This window comes from Varroa destructor, unplaced genomic scaffold (assembly GCF_002443255.2).
Source record: "Varroa destructor unplaced genomic scaffold, Vdes_3.0 BEIS01000001.1, whole genome shotgun sequence".
NCBI classification, from domain to species: Eukaryota; Metazoa; Arthropoda; class Arachnida; order Mesostigmata; family Varroidae; genus Varroa; species Varroa destructor.
Genome location: NW_019211454.1, coordinates 46,376,593 through 46,400,735, shown reverse-complemented (window position 1 = coordinate 46,400,735; position 24,143 = coordinate 46,376,593). Strand labels below are relative to the sequence as shown.

General features: G+C 42.5%; 1 long non-coding RNA gene across 8 annotated transcripts in view; it reads left to right on the top strand.

Annotated features, from left to right (window-relative positions):
- Nucleotides 1-24,143, top strand: part of LOC111255331 (uncharacterized) — a 98,597-nt gene that overhangs the window by 38,879 nt on the left and 35,575 nt on the right. For 3 of the 8 annotated variants that reach the window (XR_015322087.1, XR_015322069.1, XR_015322073.1), the window contains exon 3: nucleotides 14,043-14,784. The exons of 1 other annotated variant lie outside the window; for it this stretch is intronic. This is a non-coding gene — a long non-coding RNA (uncharacterized LOC111255331). Of the gene's footprint in view, nucleotides 1-14,042; nucleotides 14,785-16,806; nucleotides 17,753-23,572; nucleotides 24,096-24,143 lie in introns of those variants that run through there. 4 more of the 8 variants (XR_015322084.1, XR_015322088.1, XR_015322086.1 and 1 more) reach the window with 3 other exon arrangements.

The following is a 24,143-nucleotide window of genomic DNA, read 5'->3' as shown; positions in this document are numbered from 1 at the left end:
AAAAGGGTCTACGTTTGGTGCTTTCCTGTTTGCGCTATAAAATACTCTGACCGTTTTGTGCATCGCTAAATCAGCAACTAGCCTTTTTTGTTGCTTGAAATACCTTTCAACAGTGCTACAACACAATCATGTCTGTTCAGACCTGCCAATTCAGCAGTCAGATACTTGTGGGGTAGATTAAGAAGTTTATAGTGGAGTGACTCGTCGAGAACTTAGACTTCTAATGACAAAACAATAGGTGTCGTAAGTTGAGTTGCCGACCGTTCCACACGCCTATTTTTAACAGGGACAACAGAAATGCTTTTTGATCCGATAAACTTGTACACTATTACGATTTTCCAATCAGCCGTATCGTAAATTATCCTCACTCCGTGCCAGGATCGTTTCTATTGACCAGCTGCACCGTTTGAGTAAATCTAAATCCGTGCTGAGTGTTTACCATTGGTAAATTTTCGCCACCGGCCCTATTTCAACGACTCGACAACAAACGATAGGTAGGCATGATTTGCTAACTGCCGACAACAAGTCAGGTCAATGTGTTAGTGGTAGTGGTACGTGTGCGGCAATGAGCTCAAAATCACAAATATGCTCAATGAATATTGAAATTACAATGCATTCTGATCACGTGAAACCAAGCCATTTTTTAAACGACCGATGTAATACTTGTACAGGGATCATAGCGTTTAACAGCATCCATATGTAGAGGCTAGATTATGTCCTACAAACGGCCAACTTACAAACGAGCGGTGTGAAAGTTTAAGGGAAAACGACAAGTCGAGGTAGCGGTACATTTGCGCGAAAAAAGTACGCGGTTCTATTACAAGCTATAATTGATGGGCCTGCTTATTATAGGCCGCAGAAGAAAGAACGAATCTGTGTAACCGAGACGCAAAGAAAGGCATGTATAATTTTTAAAAGCCGTGGCTATGAACCAAGTTAGCTTGTCTCAAATGAGACGTCTGCGTATCACGCTTGCTTCATATGTAGTCGAAAAATCGATGCAGAACGCTCTGAATAGAATGATAAACACGAAAAAAGTAGGCAAATATCTCCATTTGAGTGCAGAAGCTCGATGGTCGTTTCATCAAACACTAAAAATAGCCACGTATTATACCATGCAATAGATAGTGAAGATGGATATTGCTTATGGTACTGCTTAAAATGCTACGTCTGTCTTGCAAAACTCTTCTATTATGGAAAGACGGTTTTGTGCGAAAAGCTAGGTATTGGCAGCATTCTTTTTGATTTCTGGACCGCTTCAGAGTAGCCTATGCATGTATATGGTGCTGCTATATTGGGAGCTGGATGGATGAATGGATGTGTGCCCGGCTGCGCCGCTTTACTGATGGTTTATTCTTGTACTTCTGGAAAACCCCATATCGTCAATTTGGTTCCCAAGATGCCAATTGCCCTCTGTTCAAATATGATGAAGCCACGATATCAGAAAATGAACTGCACCAAGATATATCCTGGGCTCTATAAGTGCTATTGCTGGCAGTATTGTTTGGATCCATAGATAATTATTACCAAGGGAACTTTTTCCGAGAACGTTTTTAAGTGTACTTGTTTCGTGAGAGATTAAATTCTAGCGTGGCCCTATTATATAATGTAATGATCCCCGAATATACATGTATACAAAACATGCATGTCAGTAGAGGTTATACAACAGTAATAGTCGCGCATCATATTAACAAGGCTGTAAATAGCAATGAAAAATGCTAAGGAATAAGTTCATGCGTAAGAATAGTCGGTAATTGTCTCAAAACCGTCTTCAGCTAGTGGCCATGGAAGGCAACCCACAACTATGTACTTTGTTTATAAACATCGCTAGATCAGGTGTGCAAGTCCTATTTTTGTTTGCAACAGCAACACGTCAGTTGACCTGTTCACTCATTTGCTGTAAACATAGCTTTAATTACGTCTATGGACGTTTTATTTTATGCATCATAGCAGAGTAAAATCGTTGTAAACGGTAGATACCAAGCCGCTTCCTACGACCTTGTTTCTGCTGGCCCAATTTCTTTTGATACGGCTGAACTATCGGCGCCATTCCATGCAGATGCTGCTAGCATTGATAAAGACCACGGCGACGGCATTGATAACGATAACGATTTTGTTGTCATAAGTTCCCTCCAAGTAGAATAAGTGGACGCAGTAGAAGGAATCCGTAAGGAAAACGGAAGTCCTGAGCAAATCGACGTTGTTTGCTTCTCGGTTGCTGCAGGACGCTCTCCTGAGCCTCGCCCACTTACTTACCGCTGCGTTTTTGCACGCTGCGTATATCTGGCCGCTCTGTCTCTGGGAAGCGCCAGCTGTTATTTCTTGCCACTTAGCCCTACTACTGCGAATGTATTTTCTTCCTCACTTTTTTTTCTTTCAGACATAATACACGGAGAACCCCGCGCGCGGGGCTTTCTAGATGCAAGTTTGACGCACACACAAGTTCATAACAGATAAACAGGGCGCCCCTTGCATCGTTCCATCTATTTAGTAACTTAGAGAGAGAAATATACCGTGGCTGTCCATGAGGGCCGACAGGAGGCGCGGCAATGGGGCCAACTAGAGCGGTCTGCGAAATACGAAACTTCTAATCAACCTGTTCGTCTGCCCCTCCGCAGTTCTTCTTCCATCCCTCCTTGGTTTTCACCGTAAAAAAATGAAGGGTAACTGGCTGGCACCTTGAAGGACAAGCAGACAGACCGAAGGACGAAGACTATATAGTGAATCCTGTAGCTTGCATTCATCATTGTTGGTCTTTATCGTAGTCATTTGTGTAGCCATCCATGGACGACGAGTGGAGAAAGAAACTGGAGACGACTGAGAGCAATTCTCTAAGTTTTGATGATGGATAACGCTAATTGGAGCGATCCTCCATCGTCCTCAAGCTCTCCATAATGGACGCATTATCGCGATATATGCTGCCTAAGTGCCGTACCGCTATCCTTTGCCGTCGAGTGTAAGCGATCGGTGGAGTATATACCTCGATCTACCATCAGACAGCGAAAAAAAAAGAGGAACGAGCATGTGTAAAGAAAGGAGCGTTGCTTTCACGTTGGTGCTAGTCAGTCATTCGAATGCACGAGTACAGGCATACTGTATGCCAAGCACGTAATTGTTTCTTGTTTCTACCTGGCGTGTGTAAAGTCTGCTAAATTAAAAGTAAGGATGTTTGCCAAGTGAAAGATGGGGATACCCAATCAGGCACGCAAACTGTTCGAGAAAAGGCTGTTTTTGTAGGACCAGAAATAGACGTCGAATTGCATGCGTAAGGAAAGAAATCGCGCTCTTATTAAGACGTGTGCGGTTAAGTCCATAACACAGCTTCTGCTATAGTGGACTCCAAATTGTGTCTCCTGTTTACGGTTTGCCTAAGATATTGCCTTGTATGTCCTATCTAGATTTAAAAGTTTTTTTTTTTGTTAGCAATTTGAGCTTTTCTCCATTTTTTCGTTATTTTTCAGCAACATAAAATTATTTTTAGTTACAATTTTTGTAGCTTCGTGAATGCGAAGAGGTATGATTTTTGGAAATGTCACAATGCAGGTTGTGCTTATTGCTGCTATTATCGCGGATGTTTTACTGTCAGCGATTAATTATCGTACTAGACTGTAATTACTGATAAATGGATTGGATTACGGGGTTCAAGCGTCCTAGTCATTTATTATCCTCTTTGATGACTAGATTGCTACTAAATACTATATAGTTATAGCACTTTCTCCCGAATACAAAAACGGCACAAAATGTGGCTACCTGATTCACTCGAGACAGCGGAAAAAGGTATCCTTAAATGAAAAAAATTTTCTATATAGCGAAAATAATGAAGCTCACAAAATAATTAAGCATTGCGTTGTTTGGATCGCAAAATGTTGAACTATCTTAGGCAAACGTCCTACAATTTGCTGAGTATATACGCATATCGGGACACAAGAAGTGCTCCCGTTTTCTTCAGGTTAGGGTATTTTAAGCCATATCTTTCATAGATAACCTCAGATCGGGCATAACTGATTGAAACTGTATTTGTTAATTAATTGGGACCAACATTCAAGCTTTGATTTTATATCAGATTATTGGAATGATCTCTGATAAGCCGTTGGTTGTTTTCTTGGTACTTTCATACCTTCATATATGATGTAAGGCCGTAAGCATCATTTACGTAATAGTAATATGAGCGTCTCGTATTATTATAAGCATATACAGCCATAAAATCATTTTATATATATAATTCGAATTCAGAAAAACTCTAGCGGGCTCTTGTCGTAACAAGTATGCGTTCATCCGCCGTTCTTGGCACCAGAAAAAGGCCAGTTCTTAGTAGAACAAAACTGTACATTTGTTCACATGTACAGAGATGACAAAAGATAAAAATAACTTTAGGTAACGTAGGAAGCAACTCTAATGCTAGAGGAAAAAAAAAATCAAATAAGGAAAAATAAGTCTACAATTGTAAGCATTTGTTTAAATCATGAACTTTTTTCATTACTAATAGGCAAGTATAATCTTACGTCTTTTTGAGTTATAAGCCTGCATTTACCCCTATGTATCTGGATATGTAGGAAATTCGAAAAGCATTATTTTTATGCCCACTATAGTCTATCAGACTGCGAATTGGATAAATGTTGTATACCGTTGGCATAGTGAGAACTGCAACTGCTAAAAGTCTGACTACTAAAAACAAATTGTAAGTGTGACATGAACAGTCTGTTTGTTGGCCTCTTGAGGCCACAGACTTTCGAACATCCCTCCGGCGCTGTTTGGGCATCGGATTGAGCGAAACTGTCAAGGGTGTGCGACACTACCTCGGTTGTGCGTCTGTGGTCACATCTATTTCAAATAAAAGAAGGTGAACCCATCTCGTTTAAGAATGGTTGGCCCTGTAGCCCTCTTGACAACGGGAATTTTCGAGATGGAGGCCTACTGGTCCTGAGGACTGATCAAATGCATGTACACTCATACACGTAGATATATCTTGTACTCAGATACAAAACACAGCAGAGCGCGATAAGATGGAATACCAAACACAGAGAACGGAGCAACTGTCAACAGGAAGTAAGACCTTTATTATGATTATTTTTTTCCATACTTTTATCTATGCAACCCACGTGCCGTTCGTGAGATTTGAGCGCAGCCCCGAAGAAACACACTATATGATTCGCATGCAAAGGTCGCCTGCAGTTTGCACTTGCTTGCATATAAAGCTCACTCCTTACGAAAAGTACGTCGTCTTTATTGTGCAAAGAACTCCTTTTGTCTGACAGAGTTCAGTCCCGGATCTCGACAGGTAGCGAAATGACAGAAATCGGAGAAAACGCTGATTCTTTTGTTGTCAACGAAGCTAATACTTATTCAAATAGATTTTAACGTGTTCCGTCACCTTGACGCACCATCAGTGTTCTTCTGCTGGTACACATGAGAGTTCCTCTTCACCGCTTTCTTACTTCTGGGCTACACACAACTAGGCGGCTGTGCGTGAAGGGTCTTGGTTGTGCTTTAGGTACAGTCATTTCATCCAATGGCAGGAGGAAAGGCTGGCGAAAGTTTACGACAAATATGCCTCAGTTGCATATTTTTTTCACAAAGGCGGACCATGTATATATACATGTTTCTTCTTCACACACGTTCTTGTGTGTAGTGGACATCGTGCTAGGGTTTGCGCAATGGCTGAATAAAGCAGCGGTAGATTGAGAGTACGTTCGAGCTAGTCCCTATAGCAGTTCGCCCAAGGGGATAACAAAATGTTAAATTATAAAAGTGACTTGTAACTATAAGGTTGTTTTATATAGTAAAACTATTCGAGTATTCATGCTTACTAAATATCGGAACCCGAGAGCAGACTGGTTCATATAAAGAGTTTTGGTGTAAATCATGTTTACTATTTAATTTGTGCTAATAATTTGGAAGCAATGAGGTTAGTTTCAGCAGAATAGATAAAATGAATACATTGGTCGGTGATGCAGCTCACGATTGGAGCGGGACCTTGCTCTGAGGGGTCCATGCTTTCTTTTCATAAAAACATTCCTTTCTCCATATCTATCTGTTCTATGTGTTGAGCTATACTCGACAATAAACGTTTGCTTTTTGGTCTCCTTCACCGTCGTTACTTGCAGGCTTACTTTGGTCTTCTTCATTTTGGGTGACATCAGTCTGGGGGACTCGACTTCCCTTTTCGTTCCCTTTTCTCTGCCTTGTCCTACCCTGTGTTCTTCTGATTGATTCTACATGAATTCCACGAAGAGGCACTGAGTGACTGATAATAAGCGAAAGATTGTGCGATAACACTGCCATACCGTCGCCACCATCAAATCAGCATTTCCCACGGGAAGATGATGATGTTCCCTCCTTTGGTTTAGTTGCTCTTCGTGTTTGTTTCCCTCCTCCCTGTACTACTGCCTCACGATTTCGTTCTACTTCCTTCTCCATTCAATCATTGCACTCCGCTAATCTTCAACGCTAGGCAAAAAGAATGAGAGACGACGGAATCGAAGGACGAAAAAAGAAGCCAACCGCGAGACTATAGAGGCTTCGAGTGGACCTGAGCAAGTTTCGGAACTCAGGTGACCGAAGAACTCTACGTGGGAATGGGCTAGTAGCTCAGACCTTCGACCACTACCGGCTGTTACCAGCGAGAAAGATTACCACTGTATTGTAGGCCCTTCTTCTTGGATAGTTTTCGTAGTAACTGGGTGCCTGGCAGGTAACGTTTGCTCAACGGATTGAATCGTTGTCGCAGTGGAACTCTTTACTGCGCCCGCGCTGTCTGATAATTTCTTCATGTCTCTACCGGCGTAGTCCCTCTATCGTGCTCTTTGCTCATTTAGCGCCAGCATCCCTTCTTCGAGCTTTCATGTGTTTTTCTTCTTCTTTGCGAAGTCTATGTGTATATGTGTAGCCAGGCTGCACGAGGCCACCCGTGCCGCCTAACGAGGGCCTCTGGGAACCTAAGTCGCTTGGGGATAATGGCCTATGGGTCAGACGCTTACTGCTGCTGCAGTTGTTCCAGTACGGTAAGGGACGCGAGAGGAGATATCAGGAAGATTTGTAGAAAGTATGGGGGGTGTCGGACTACATATAAAGTTACTACGGGAGGATGCACAGACCAGGCGAGGATATCTTCGGCGTTGTTCCCGAGGAATCAGGGTTCATCTCCCCGACGATCCCTCAATATCCGCCCTGTTCTCTTTTTTTCTCTATTCTTCCGACTCTCACGATGTTGTCCATTTTATTCTCTGTTGATCTTCTTCGTTTTCAGTCTGTCGTTAACGCTAGGCTTTATTGGCGTCGGAGCTCTATGTTCGTTCCATGATTGAAGTTGTTGAGACTGCCGCGACCGACACCATTGGCCACTGTTTCACTGTGTCACCCACGGAATCTATTCCCAAGCCTATAGATCAATGCTTGCCTGATTAAAAATTAGAAGGGGTTGGCATGCAGAAAGAGTAGACATACGGCAGGAAAGCAAACACATCTTGCAGAAGTATACACAACAAAAAAATGCAAGTTTCAACTCGTACAAATGCCCCTAAGTAGCACACACACAATATGAACAACAACAGTAGACTCATAATTTCCGGCTGGGTGAATGGTCGCGTGGCCTAGTGTCTTCCAAATGAGTGCATTATTACTGCTATTTCTATTAGCAGCAGTGCTTTTATTAATACCAAAGCAGAAGAAGGCCAAGGCTTACTAGTACACATGTACGATAGGTCTGTGGTGTTGGCGATGATTCATCGATTATGAGTCTGCTATCGACGGGTTTGTTTGTTAGACCGAGCGGTTTGTCTTGTTCAATGAAGCGAGCTTGTTTCTCTAACTGACGCACGCTGATCCTTTCGCGGTACACAAGGCGGCCGTTTGTTTTTTAAGCGTACGGAAAGTACTATAGAATGCTTCAGTATGTGCAGATATGGCCAGCAGCTGGTTTTGCAATGGTCCAATAACAACATGACATACTTTGACTGTAATTTTTTAGTCTTGTCGGTGACTTTTACATCGACCGCAATCTGAGGTTAAGCCGATGTAGAACAAGCTATCGATGGTATAAGAGACCTATGGTACGGTTTGATTATATAAAGCACTATATTCATATTTAGAAAAATATTTGTTCTAATTAAAAAATACACGCCTATTGATGGAAATTATATAAAAATAGAAAATGAGTACATAGATTAAATTTTTCCGTTTCTTATGTTCGCTGGCTTTTTTTTTACCCTATAATCAACCCCGATGTGTTCCGATTCTTTAAATAAAATTTTGTTACAGTCAACGTTATAAGGCTCTTTGTAATATATGTAATCATATACATCGAAAAGTATCTTTAACACAAGTTCGGCTGTTGAACCGAGAGTGTGCATTTGCATTTCGTTGTATGCAACATTTTGTTGCACTCTTGAAGAATTTCGACCCTAAGTATTATTTCTTCAAGTTACGGATTATCTGGAACTACATAGCGCAATTTAGGTAATTTTATCTATCTTGACACCGATTATCCTGGCTTAGTAAATCGTCACAAAACAGAGTTATATTGAAAACAACTTATTGTTTTTGACGTCATTGTTTCCTAGCAATGAATTCAAGTTAAATGCATTAAAAAAAAATAGGACGATTTAGTGACTTTCGCTGATAGTTTTTTTGCTTTCGGGGTGCAACATAAATACTTCATTCGACGACAACAGTAAACTCGCAATGCAGGTAGTTTTACGATTTATACAAAAATTGCTTTCTTCTTCTGCATATGAACTAGCTCACAAGCACAATAAGCTTGATGCAAGGAAATTAATCTAACTGCGCCCTAAGGTTTTCATACTGTTGGCCTACTTGACACAATCTTCCCGCTCCGCCACGTTGACCTATCATCATAGCTCCTCTGTCGTTTCGAACTAAAAAAACTTTTGAGGCCTCTACCTTAAAATGAGGAATGAGGGAGCGGACCGTCATCGTGTTCAGAAAATGGCCTACAATAAGCTCATCTCATAGGTCTAACGATTCCGACCGTTTCGTTTACCGTGTCTTACCGGGCCCTCTAGGAACACTTAGCAACATAAGCGAACCGGATCTCTACTACACGTTTGCGTTCGTACGAGCCTGAGTAAAACGGTAGTGTAACAAGGCCAAGTAGGAGATAACTCGGATCGACCTGCTTGCTGCCGCTTCACTATATACATACCAATCCGCCTATGTTGGGTGTATGGGCTGCAACCAGTTAACCGGATTAACCTTATTGGACTGGCGCATTATTTGCACTAAGGCACGCTTTGCGGCCGCAGTAGCAACAGCAGAAGCCGTAACGGCCGCGAAAAGTCTTCATCCTCTATTCGGCCATGTTGTACAACCTAACCAATCCCCATTGGTCTGATCTCCGTTCTCCTTTTTCTCATCTGTTCACTCAAACCCTCGATCCCTGCCTGCTTGCATGGCCTTCCTTTTACTGGTAGAGGTTTAACTATGTATACTTCTGCGCTACCGGCTGCGCTCAGTAGCTGCTACGCTAAGCGGTTGCGGGTGCAGCAATAGTAGGCAAAACGGCGGTGAGCAACGATACTCGCGGGATTGTGAATGGGACTAATTCGAGGAGTGTGTGAGCAGTGAATCGAGAGCAGTCTCATGCGCCCTTCGCATGCCCTCTTTCCCTCCTTTTCGTGTCAATTAGTCCGACCCGGAACCGGCAGACGCTTTCGAAGACGATGAAGCTCTCAGTCATGCTCAGCCGTCCACTTCGGACTTGGCACAACGTGCCCGGGTCAACCCCTACCAGGTCTCCGGATCCGCCCCGCTAACAGAGACGTTCCGCTACGACCCTAATTCTCCAACTCATCTGCCTCCCCCAACAGCTTACCGCCACTATGCAACGTTTGAGACCATTGTGGCGGCTGCTGATATTGCATGGCGGTATGCTGGTTCTCTAGCACTAACACAACTATCATGATCCCATGAGAATATTTGCCTACACGCAATATCACGTCGCCGGAGACCCGTCCGCCCATGATACTGCTGAGATGCTTCCTTTTACCGCTATCTTAAGTAACGATTACTGTCATTTCTATATTGGCAGCAGGGGATTGGTTCTACTACTCACTGCGCGACCATATCGACAACAAATGTTATGCGATATTAAAAGCCCAGGCAAGAGAAAGTGGAACCATTTTTGCACCCAAAGATCACTGGGGTACACGGCCGTCATTCAACTGAGAACTGAGAACAGTAAAATGAAAAGTAAATAGTTCACAGCGTGACTGAAAGAATGAACTTGAAGTGGGGCCTGAAAAATGCAAATGCAGTCAACAGTGCGCAGGTGCATCAACAAAGGAACTTGCTGTTAACTTCCTTTCTAATTAACGTGCTAACAGACTGTAGCTTGTGGTTAAAAATGTGTGTGGATAACGTCTGCTGCTTATACAGTTACTCATGTGGCGTCTATGATCTACTTGTTGCTATTGTTACTTACATGCTATTATATTAGGACCATTTCAATGTTTATAATGTATTAGTTCGCTGCTACTCGCACGGAAAAGCAGATACTTCGTTTTACGCCTACGAAGAGCCTGATTACTCGGTATAATAGTGGCAATAGTAAACCTAGAGCTATTCTAGATTTCATACAACGAACAACCGAGGCGCACTTATATGCATGTACTATATATGGCTAAGAATTGGCCAGTATTTTATGTTAATAATTAGGTAACATTAATTACAAATAATCTTTGGCTTGACTGCTAATTTTTCTGTCCTAACCAAAATACGTGATTCCCTGGTTTAACGAAGTAACGTACGACGGATAGAATATTAAGAATACTTCAAGCACACAGGCATTAAAGATAGCACAGTATCGATATAGATGAATTTCGCTGCGCTCGATAAAATCTGACATTGCCTATGCTATGCATTGTTTTTTTCATATAGCTATAATCAACGAGCCAGATAGGAATTGAAGATACCAAAAAAAATCGGCCACAAAACTGCATCCCAAAAAATGTAACGTTTGAATATATGTAATGCAGTAATCCACGACCTTGTTTCAATCTCAAGTTTAGTTAGACAATTTTTTTTTTAACTTATTCATGCTAATATAGAGAAAGGAAGTAACGTAGTCACGAGTACTTCTGACAAGATGAAAATATGGAATATGATGACGATTTTAATACATGGACCAGAAAGTCAAAAACAACATTTTTAAATTAATAAAACCTACACGGTTTGGCAAAAAATCATTAAGTTTATGAAATCTACTGTCCTATTTCAGCAGTACGACTTTTGGTCCCGTTGGAGCTTTGCTAAATATACAACAGTATCTTGAGCCTTCTGAAATCAACCCGGAAGCTCATGATTTATCAAAAAAAAATTATAGAAATAGTTCGGATTTTGATAAATCAATTTTTGCATGCCTAACTTTCGGCTTTATTTGTTAATTTGTTCAGATGCAGATTGTGCTAAATTGTGCTTCTCTTGTGAATCTGTGAAAATATTTCGTTTCAAGAGAATAGCTTCAAATGTTGCGCTAAGAAGACAAAATTATTATACCATAAATAGCTGTCGACACAGATTGGCCGAAGTCTCTCCTGTCTCAACGTTTTTTCATAGCTGACTCTCACTTGGTTGCTCTCTGATCAAGCTTCGGCAAGCATTGCTTCAGGGAGTTTAACATGGGTAATCTCGATACACCAAAGACGACAAAAAACTAGCATTTTCGTTTCGTTTCTTGTTGGACACTTTTTTTTCTACTTATTATTAACGTGCGTCTACGTTTAGATTCAAACCTGGATCACCTTTATCTTCCTGTAGTTGATAAGCAAGCGACGCGTTACCACTGCATCATTTCCCTCACTATCACAACCCTTTCACTGTCTACGTTAGACATTGTCCTATTCTTTTTTTTTTTTTGTTCAAGCTAACCTGCATTCTAATTAGCAACGATCAACTACTCGGCTAGTGGATAGGAAAACTATAACAAAAACAACCGTAACACCTTGACACAAAGAGTTAATATATCCGGTAAACGATCACATATTGATATCGATTTAGTAGCTCGTGCCCACAAACAACAGACAAACAGATATAAGGGAGGATAACAATCGTTTGGACGGAACTAGCAATGCACGTTGCTGGCCAGAGGCCTGAAATTATACCTGTGGAAGGAAACGTACGACAAAGAATTAGACTTCGAAATGCTGATGAATAAGCTCACACCGGTACGGTGCCAGAAGGGGCAAACGTGTTCAGCCAGAAGTTGTTTAGCCTGCTTTAATTATGAACCGGTGGTAAACTTATTTGGCTGGTAGCTTATGTGCGGTAACAGCACCAGAAGTTAGTAAACATCTCTACGCTATTTACGTATGAAGCGATAGAAGCAGTTGGCCGTAGGTGGCTAAATGGGTGGTCAAATCATCTTAGTGCACCTGTAATATTCAGCATTTTACTCCATAGAAGTAGTAACAATGGCAGTAGAGAAGCTGTACAGATGGAACGCACATAAAGCACTAGATTAACAGCAAAATACTACCAATAGCAGCACAAACATCGGTCGAGTAGTAACTACGCACCTTAAATCCAGCTACGTCCGATTCCTCGTCTCTTCTTCCCCCCAAACGTCCGCCTGCCAGCCTACGGACGCAGAGCTAACCAGACGTAACAACGCCATTATAGTGGCGTTGGCTGTGGTACCATAGGAAGAAATACAGAAAGTCAGACAAAGAAGAAGGTGGTACGGTAGTGGCTGTAATGGCGACGAGATGAAACGCAGAGAGAAGTTAACGGATAGGGAAGGGCTAGTTGGTCTAGGTTAGCCCCGGCGATGACAAAGTAACCAGGAAGAGAAAACAAGAATGAGGAAAGTTAAAGTGGCAGGAATAACAAGAACTGCCATATGCGTCCTCGGTTTACTCCGAATCCTGAATCATGCTCACCACCATCGCCGAGCAGGGTTCAGCCAAAGCGGTATAATCGTTCAGGCGCAGGCCAAAGCATTCTTGCAACGATACCTCAGCGTTCGGCTGCACCTTCTGCTGCCCGCTATCACGTACGAGCTACGAAGCCACTTGGTATGACGATGGTACTGCTGCTGCTCCTGCAGCCCAATTTTCAGCTGCAAGTGGAGGACTAATTAGGACTCTGACCGGTTAACTGAAGGCGCAATTGTGGCTCGTCCAAATGCTCCTTTAGCGCCAAAGCTGGCGTTTTCTGCCCGAACTTCAGAGCGTTGTCGTCCTTGTGACGATACCCCCGACGACAGCCCCGCTTCCTTCCCTCTTCTCAACCGGATGCTAACTGCGAGCGCATAATGACAACGTGGGGTTGAACCAGTTCAGGGTTGACCAGCGAACAGCTGGACACCAATTGGACGTCTGTTTTCATTATTACTATTATTATCAAGACCCGACATAGATGAATGTTTCCACGTATACAATATTCCGCAAAATATAAATAATTCATAAATGCTCCTAAAAAATTAGTTCTTCTGAGTTTATAATCACATTAAGGCTAGTAGGTATTTACAACTGCGGCGGTTTATTGCTTGGTATGATTGTTATTAATGTGGAATCATCGAATAAACTTTATTTATTGGTAAATTTGAAAACTGAAGACCGTATCGATTCGTGGACTCTATTGTCTTCAGTAACCTGCGACTTGCACTTTCCTCGTGAACGAATATCGAATTAATGCAGGCTTTAACTCAAACAATGATTATATACTTCTCTGTCACAGGCGAACTGTTATTGCTTAAATAGCGCCTATATTATTATACTAATGAAATTACCATTGTCATGCTACGTTTATTCTAGCTGATGGAATCGAACTTGTTGCTAGGTTATTGTTAACCAAAAGTTTTAATAGCTTACTGGCAGGTTCAATAGAGTGTAGGTAAGCCATTGTGATTAATTTACAAAGAATCGTGTGGAAACACCAGTCGGATAGAGAAAGTAGTTTGACAGACACCTACGATAATGATTCGAGTTTAACTAATTAGCATTCTGGCTACTGTATTATTTTTTGTTACTTAAATGAAAAAAGAAAACGTCCGCTCATCTGTACCTGCTTTTCTCATGCGTTTTCAGCTTACCTAGGCGTCAAACTACTGGATGTACATACGTACTGGCGGTCAATATGAGTGAGCTTCGGTAGCGGTGGGCGCCTCACTTGACAACGGCGGGTACATCTCATGCTCCTGCGCAGCACGACCAATGGAGAGAAAACTGCTTGGGCCAACCAACCCTGCGCTCAACGGGTGCTCTAATGAACAGTTTCCGTATATTAGTGCTACTGGAGCATCGTCCCCACGAGCGACACCATGCGGACGGCCACTGTACAGCTTCCCGCCATACAGCTTTTTCCTCTAACCAAAGAGGCTTTGTGCTACTACCAGAGGCTCCAGCCTCCATTCGGTGTTGCCATTGTTCTGGCATACGCCTGACGTCTGGCGAGTCATTCAGGGAATTCGCTGTTAATTCGCCAAATTCCCGCGTTTCCAAGTCTCCCCGACGCTCATCTTGCCTGAAAGTTGGCGGGGTTTCAGCCAGCCTGGTTCCGTAGGCAACAGCGAACGTGAGTAAGGAAGGCCTCCCATAAGCCATGGGTTTGCTAACCGAGATTCCTGCTGTAACAGAGAGGTAGAAGGGCCAGAAATAGTAGCCCTCTATTGTCTTGATGGGTTGGCTATCGAAGGCGGGAGGCACGCCTCACACTATTTTGGCTCGGCCTTCATGGCGCTTTCCTTTTCCATGACTAAACTAGAGCACAATGAAACTTTAGTCTTATAGCCTTACCAAGCTCTTCCGACTGATGGACATGCTGAACAGGGTATGTTACTTGAGTATTTTTCATAGTAACAGTTCACTAGATAGAGTTCTTATGTGGCTGACTTTTGTTATTGAAAGCGTTGCTGAAAAGATGGAAATATTGTAATCACATGGGTTCTGTTTCTGTATCTACATTATAACTTTTTCCAGAATATTCTATGTAATATTGCCGCTAATAGGCATGTAGCCATTTATAAAGCATAACGAAAATTCATACTGAGTGTCTGGGTGGTTCAAGAACTAACGTGGGATAGAGGTTAAAATACATATTAGTGACGATCAGTTTCCCCAATGCATGGGTTAGACCCCTCGAGCATGGGTTCGACAGTGAGTAAAAATACTTCACTCGAGAAGAATTAATCATTTGCTAATTATTTTATTATGCAAATCGTGCATCTAATGGCTATAAAAAGCAGATACGCACACTGATAGTTAGACATATTTCGCATGCTCAATTTGTTGAATACCATCCACAGGACTGTACAATCTACTCAACAAATCTCTATCTGTTTATACGGTCTCTTATCATTCTACCTACTCCGGCGATATCGCCACCGTAATTGACCCGTCAAAAAGCTAACTTCAAACAACGTGAGTTAGCAGCTTGAACGACAAGAATCTTGTTCGCGTCTTTTACGTGAGGATACTGCCGAACAGCTGACTATGTACTCCTTATACGTGGCTCCTGTGGGTTGCCAAATACCAACACGGCGGTCGCTAACGTCGCCGCAGCAAATTCGAATTGAAACGCCTATTTCTGTCCTTTCTAGGCAGCGTGCGTGCGTCCTTTGCCTAGGATCAGGCCGAAAAGAGTTTAGAGCGCCATTAGTCGTCCGACACAGCTCCTATGTCCGCTTCTCTTGCTTTCATCCACTAGTGGATACTGAAAACATAACTCATGGCCGGGTCCTCTATGAAGCGCAGACGCCAGCTTTCTTTCCAGAATACTCTGACGATAGTTGTAGTGATTGTCATAGTAGAGATGCGTAGCCGTATGAAGGCAGCGGGCGCCTGTTGCAACGGCAGCAGTTACAGAGCGCTGGCTTTGCGTATCTAGCAGTGTGTCATAGCCTCCACAATCTTTATTAGGGTTAATAAGCTAGCGATGCCTTTGAATATCCTGTTAACGACCGCTCGATTGCTCGTGCTTGGACTGCTGCCAGTATACAGCTTATAGCTGCTAGTCTACAAACATTCACCCGACTTTCAACACAAGGGTAGACTTTCACTGCAGTGCCTGTTCCTCCACTACTGCAGCTATCGCCGTCGTTCCCATAGAATGTGTTGTGGGTACGCCGGTTGCGTGGCGGGAATTTACGGGTTATGGCAAGTGAGAAAAATTGGGCGAGGGAGAACGACGTGCTTGGAAAGGGGAAAAGTATGAGAGAACAAGACGATTTTTGGGAGAAAGTGATGGGAGTGCACATGAGGGGAGTTTTATTATTGAGCTCAACAGCCTTTTTAACTAAACAGTACAGCTGATAACGCGTTCAGTACTCAATAAGTACTTCCATGATTTGCGCAGGCCAAGCTGATAGCGCTGCAAACCTCAGTCTACATTCTCTAAAGAGCCGGCTTGCGTTTCGCTTTTCCTTTTCTTTTTCTTTAATTCCGTTATCCATAATTCGTAATTTCATCTCCTACAGTCCATCAAACCATGATAAGCTACCTCTGTTAAGCCCACCACGTTTTGGCTTTCCTGCGAACCGACAGACACGCCAAGATAACATATAATTGAAATATACCCCCCCGGTAATAGTATAATTCTTTTTTGCTCTCAAGTTAGAAACTAAACTTATAAGTCCATAGTTAGATTAGAATAAATTGAATTGATTTGATTAAATTCAAAGTATAATCTATTTTTTTATTTGCATTTAGTTAAATCGTTGGCATGTGTACGACATCAGCTTTATACGCCCGAATTTGCGTCATACATTTAACCAATGATATTACAGCTCTTATATATATATATATGTATATGTATTTTTTTTCTTAACACACGAACAATGTTGTATTTTTAAAGCTCTCATTTTACAGTGCCTGTTCGTACATCATATCAACGAAATCGTTTATGAAAGTCTATTGAATTAAAAAAAACATCGATTGTAACGCAAACGAAAAATTAGTTCGCCTATAAAAACGTATCGATAATTCGGTTACCGTAAATCGAGCTCGCAAATCGAGTTGCGTCATATTCGTGTAAAAAATTAGGCCAATCATTAGAGAAGAATGGAAGGAACTACGCTTATAAGCTGGGACCCTCGAACGTTCCAGGATCAGAAGAGGCTGAAACGGCACTCCTCAAAACTTTATAGGAGGCACAAAAGTGCTTGGGAAATCGATTTGAACTCAGTGTAAGTGAGCACCGTCTGAAGAAGAGAGTAGAGAAGAAATGTAAGCCAACTTTTGGCGTGGATGTACTTTTTCAATTGTACGTTTTGTATGAAACTTGTCTATCTCATCAGTAACTGATAAAGCTCATAGTGGTGTCTTAGGAAGCAAATTTGATTAAAGTACACGTGCCTTTTGTAGGAAAGGTGAAACTGTTTATAGAAGTATGCACGGATTGTAAAAATCATGTATCTTCTCAGGTCGATTCCCCGGCATGTCATTTTCAACTGAGAGATTTCACTGGCACTTACCAGGCAATAAATATAAATCTTCACGAAATGAAAAGTATAGTGTTTAAATTCTAAGCATCGTCTACATACTTGGCTTGTTTATCTCGTCTATATTATTTAGAAATTCGAGACTTTTTGCTTCAAATGTTCTTACTGATAGCGACGTAACTGAAGTTTTTAAATGTTACGCCTTTATTTTATTTTTATTCACTAAGCGGATAATTATCCTTTTGACGGGAACGGTATATCAAAATCCAATAAAAATTCTAAGATATCAAGTCTGTTTTGGGTCGTTGGTGTGAGAAAATGGTCCGACTAGTTTTCAATGAATAAATCGAACTGTTTTTGCTTGACGTTTTTTTTTTTGCGAATTGATTTCCTCTACTCAATACCATCGTGTAGCTATTTATTTCTTAAACTACTTGTCAGACTGTATCTACAGCTTTGGTTTTACCCATCGTGTCCTCTGCGTTTGAAACCATTTGCTTGTTTACCTGCGTCTACAGGCTGCAAATAATGAACTTATATTGCACTACAAAATCTATAACATCATCATACAGATTGTTTTAATCTTCTTACTTTCCTTTCAATTGTCATAGCAAGTAAGAACATTGTGCAAGCCGGCAGATGCAAGGCAGATCCGTCGTGTAACTTCAAGGTGCGACATCGCAAGTTTCTCGCATAGCGGTATGTTTTTCTGGTCAATTGTGGTGGAAACTTGTTTATTTAAAAGCCCCTACGAACCCTCAGTACCATACAGCACAACGAGTCGAACTATAAATCTATGTTATACATGAAAATCCAATCGGGTGTCCTGTTTGATCGGTTGTTTGTTGTCTTGCTCGTGTATATACCGATGTCTGCGCGTAGTGCCGCAAAATGCTACACATTGTTGGCTCACGCTACTGAGCCTGGTAGACAGTGGGCTCAATCCCAAAATGGAATTTGCCATATCGCTTCTAGAGTCGTCACAACTGAAATGTCCAATAATTCCCCGTTCGTCATATTTATCGACAGTGTCACCATAAAACTTGGCAAACATGAATGTGAATTTGATAAGAATACGAAATAAAGCCGTTCATCTTTAATGGCGTGAGACCCTCGTTAAACAATCTATATTCACTCTAAACTAATAATGCTAAGGTATAATAATGGCTATTGTAAATACTCTAAATAAACCGACAATCAATCTACTGTCTCACTAACGGTGAGTGGGCTCGGTGTTGAGGTAAAGCCTTCATTCGCTGGTCATTGATGCGCATTTGCTCACTGGGGATGCAACTTTCTACTAGGGACGCACGACGCAAGCGCTATATAATAGAAGGTAGTTATCAGCGTTGCAAAGGGGGTGTTTTCGTCGTGTACCGTTGTGCTCGTTTCAGCCCGTTGGCACCTCCTCCTAAGGACACTGCCAGGCCCAGTCCGTGTGCTTCCTGCTCCCGTTTGTTGTGCCAATAGTATAACAGCAGCGGTAGGTGCTACAGCACAAGTAGTAGTCGAGGCAGTAGCGACAGCTGGTGTAGTAGGCACAGGACGTGGCCCATGTACCCAACTCATGTGCGCACAGGGGCTCGATCTGAGAGCTTGTGATTCCGAATCCGAATCGGCGCCGTTCACTTGGGCTGGACCAGGCAACACGTACAAACGGTAACGTTGACAACGGGTGTAGCAGCATCAACAGTAGCATTGAGCAATAAACCTGCTGATAACGACACCAACCAATCAGGCAAGCAACGAATGCAGTAACGGAAAAACGAACTACCGTACACAGGCAAGCAGGTCCGATTGCTCTTTCTGCTAGTCCAACTCAGCCCGACCTACACCGCCCCCCTAGGAGCACTTTGCTATCTAGACAGCGTTATCTATAGCAGAACTGCGTCTGCTGCCCGCACGCTTCGATTCGCTCGGCCATTGCGATTGCTAGAAACAGCCACAGCGTCACAAGTAGCAGCGTCGGTAACAGCGATGTCGGAAGATCGGAAGCCGGTTGGATGGGTGTCAGGGAGGCGATTGGCTTCCGCATCCGTTAATGCGGCCCATATCCGGTGTATGGCGAGCTGATATTTAAGAACCATCACGTGCATCTCTTCAACGAGGTTTAGTTAGCTATTTATCTGATAGGAACAAACTTTAATTGTCGTAATAACCATAGTCGAGAGGTTAAGGATCTGAAAAGTCAAATAGAGACCTCTATACTTGTACACCATCACTATAACCAGGCACGAAGCATTATCGCGAGATGTCATAAAAAATGATTACAGATGTGAAGCTAAATCAAACTGTGATTTATTCACGATTAGAGTTTTTCTAATATTCTAAGAACCGTTTGAAGTCCGTCATTCCATGATTGTAAAAATGTTGCCGTAAAGTTTATTGTTATCACATTAGTCCAGCGAACTTACGGCAGGGAACTTGTCAAAAGCCATCTGTGATGAAAAAAGATTTCAGGTCAGGACGGTAGGCATTCGTTACATTTTTGTCCAATGACAGGACCGAGCGCGGCCGCAAATCTCGTACTGCTGCGCATGCATCTGAAGGAAACGTTTGATATGAAATCTAAAGCAGAAAACTCAACGTCTTAAAATTCGCGGAACTCTGAAATTTTGCTCTTGCAGTTGAACACTATTGAATCTCCGAGGTCGGTCGGTATACTTTGAGCCAATATTATCTGGGTTTCTTTAGGACAACAATAATTCATCGCTATTTTAAAGTTAAAACAAAGGCTTTATCTAAATACTACAGTAGTAAATTAGTCCGCCTGATTTGACGTCAAAGATGTGATTTCATGGTAAAATCTCTTTCGACCAAAACCGGTTGGTCTTCTCTTCATACAGTAACCTTCGCTGTAAGGTATTTTGCAATATTTCAGCTCTCGAGAAATAAGTTCACTTAACGAATACGGTTTCATTAGAATCTAAAATCCTTCAAAGATTTGCTCATCTTTTAAGGATTATTAAAAAATTATCTCGTCTTCGTTGGACTGTATAATGCAACTTTTGTTTTCCCACTTAGCACAAAAATCCGTTCTCGCCTTTAGGGTAACGCGCAACCTACTCGCTAATCTTTGGCGCCTAGTCCGCAGCAGCGATGAGTACGCTCGGATATATTTAGTGTGCATATTTATGTGTACAAGTTATAATTGTCCTATAGCCATCATGATGTACATTCCCTATTTTTCTAATTTGTCGGCGTCGCTGCCAATTTTCGTAAATTGTTATCAGCGAGAGGAAAGCGTTACGACTCTACTAGTTTAACCACCATTGCATTTGACAATTTGGCGTCTATGCAAATTTGATACGTCACCAATCGACGGGTAATTCTATTCAAACTTCAAATATCCAATGGCAAATCAGCCAGCACTGCCACCTTCCACAACCACCGTCGCCACTTCAACGACGACCACGGGCCAATTCGAGACCGTAAATTGGCCCTGGCCGGCCTTTATTCCGCTCCGTCTGTCCTTCAGCTCCTGTTCGCCTTTGCCATACCGATTCGGCCGCAACGCAACGAATGTCTTACTCCCTATTCCCAGTAGCGCGGTTTCGGCCGCCGACACTGCTGCACGCAAAGAAAGCCTCCTGCGTGTAGACGGCAGGCATAAAGCGAGATACGGAGCAAGAGCGCAGCACAGAGCCTGCACTGTTCAGGCAAACTAACAGCTCATCGGACTCGTTAGCGGCATAGCTCAAACAACCTTGGTTCGTTTTTGCTTCTTCTTGCTGTCGCTTCTGCTGGTGGTTTTTTTCGCTTGCTGTGTTTCTTTGAACAAACGAGACAAAACGAAACGAGCAGGCAAGAGAAGGGAAAACGCTAAAAAGAACAGACAGGCGAGGGCTGGGGTTTGCCCTCTTCCTGCCGCCGGCTATCGCCGCCGCCTTTGTCGGCGTGCGGCTACGAAGGAACAGCAGAGCGGCAGGCGAAAGTAGAGACAAAACTGCGGAAGGAGTAGCTCGAAAGCGAACAGGAATGCGTACGATTCTTATAGCGAGGATGGGTGCGAGCTGGGTAAGATTGCAGTAGGATGGATAAATCTGTGAATTCCCTTTGAGCAAGGTATTACTTGCCATCCTAGTGGATGAGGCTAGCTATGTGGCTGTGGCGGAGGCAGCAGCGATGCCTGCAGACGCTATGTGCTTCCACGGCGCTGTCGGCTAACCAGGCTGTTTGACTGGCCGCGGGTCTACTACCCGAGAACGACGGAGGTAGCAACACCACGAGTAGCAGAGCATTACTGTATTTCATGCGCGAATGAGGTAAAGCACGGGATGAGGCGGGGTGTGGAATGCCCTGTCTGTACGTAGGGGTCTAGAGATATTTGTCGGTGGAAGAGCCGGCGGAACAAGCGATAGCTGATTGATTGATTAAGGGAAGTGAAGACAAATTGAACCAAAAACCTCCCTCATAAGGGAGCACTGACGCTAGACAAAATAAGAGATTATTGAGACTCGAGATAAAGTTGGCGATTGGACCACGGGGTGATGGCTCAACATCGAAAGATGAAGTAAGAAGAGGGATGGAAAAAAAAGCGGAGAAGATGTAGCGTAAGAGAAAGTCTACAACCCCAAGAAATGGGTACAAAAATGGAGAGGATAAAACCTTTGGAGGATGAAGCACAAAAAAACGAGATCACATGGTGAACCGGAAGTTTGGAAGTACTACGCCGCAAACACCCTACAACAAAATTAGCTATGCAGCCAAACATCCGCGCGTGAGAGACGGCAAAATCGGCAGATCCAGCAAAACTCAGAAAAGTTAGCGGTACTCAAGAAATGCATAAGCGCGAAGAGAATTGTATACGTCCTTCTGCTGGCGCTGTTGTAACGAGCCTTAGTGTTAGTTTCCACCTGGCTTTTGCTCCCTCCGCACAGATGTTGTTTCGTTCTCTCCTACTAGGTCACGCCAGATGGCAGACCGTTCGTGGTACTTCTACTTAATCTTGCAATAGAGAACGGAGGAGACGACGAGAAGCTGTTTCTTCAACAGACGAACTGCAAATGATCCCCTACTGCTTTCCATGAAAAAAAAAAAAAAAGCAAGGAAAGCTCCGGAGTTCCCAGCCACACGAATTTACATGTTTGGAAATAAATTCTCTCTTGTTCTCGATAGCCTTCTTTCAGTGTTTGCCCTAGAGAATGAGGATATGGAGTTAGCTAATAAGTTGTATAACGGCTTTACATGCACGCATACGAATATGTACTATACTGCTCGATCGGCATGTTAGTTCTTCATTCCATGAGGCAATAAGCGAAAACAACAAGCTATCTTAATGAACCGTGGCATACGGAACATATTTCCACCATCTATCAAGACCAGTGTAGTCATTGTATCAATTTGCTTTTTTGTTGATAACGGTGCCATTTAACTACCATTATTCAAAATACTTGTAATGTCTAAGAATGGCTCAGTCATATATCATCTCACCACCTGCAGCCGCGCTTCCTACCAAGTGTTAGCACGATTGAAATGCCTGACGTATCCGAGGCTCAAATACCCTTAGAGTACGATCAGTATTCTTGTACGGGAACTGGAACATAGACTAGATTCAATAAATGTTAAATGAACGTAAACCTAATCCGAGCTTACCACCATTCTTTACTCAATAGCCGGACTGACTACAATACACGATACAATTAAACGCGGCCTTTTTGTGATCAGGAAAAAATGCCACGACAGGGAGCCATTTGAACTGAGCGTGAACTTTCTTCAAGGCTGTCATGGTAGCTCTGGTCAGTTCTCGACGAGCCAGTAGCATGCCATTAGAAGGCGTTAGTTAATAACTAGACAGGTCGGACTCGTCGCTTGCGGTTTTTTTTTATCGTCTCAGTTTGAGTACACACCTTAGTCCCCTTAGGACTTCCTAGATGATCTAGCATTTGGTCTTGTTGTAGAGTGTTATTGTCTAGAATCCGTAGCTGCTATTCATGTGTAGCGTTCAATCTCACTTGCTGTTGCTGCTAGTCGGCTTTAAAAAATTACTTTTTTTTCGGTTTTATGTACTAGCTAGCGATTCATTCAGCGGCCGCTACAAAGCATCTCTTAGATCCTAGAACATTTTACAAAAATATGGACTCCTCTAAGAAAATTAGATGAGTTTTCTCAACAGTGTTACCCTAAAATATAGGCAGAGTAATAAAATACATTTGCTTTGGCCTTATATTTCCAGCCCTTGAGATATCGGAGGTCGCTGCAAACCGTCTGTGAATACGACCCAGTGTCGACTGCATCGGTAGTGACATACAAAGAATAACGGGCTCGTGACTCTCAGACATTATTTCGACACCCACTTAGACTCATAAACCTTTGCCAATTAGCGGATACATAGATTGACGATCATCGACATAGCGTCAATTTCTCCTCAACTCACATAGAAATATTTTGTGCGGTTTCGATGATCAGTCTTCTTATTCTTCGGTTCATGCATTTCATAAACGCTTTCCTATAGTTTTCCACTGTTGTGTGCGAATTATGGAAGAATCTATTTCGTTCATGTAGCACACCCAATTACAAACATCTTCTAGTACAATAATACATTTAATCAATAAAGACAAGCTATTATAACGAAGCGCAAGTAAATGGATGTTCATCCAGCGAGCGATTTTTTGCGGAAGCCTTTACCTCATCATCTCCCATGGATCCTGATCCGGAAAATGTTTTAACACGTTTCGCTTTAATTCAAACACGCGATGTAAACGTAAGTTTTTTTTTTGTCGATAAGTAACTGTGGTGCATTTAACTGTTT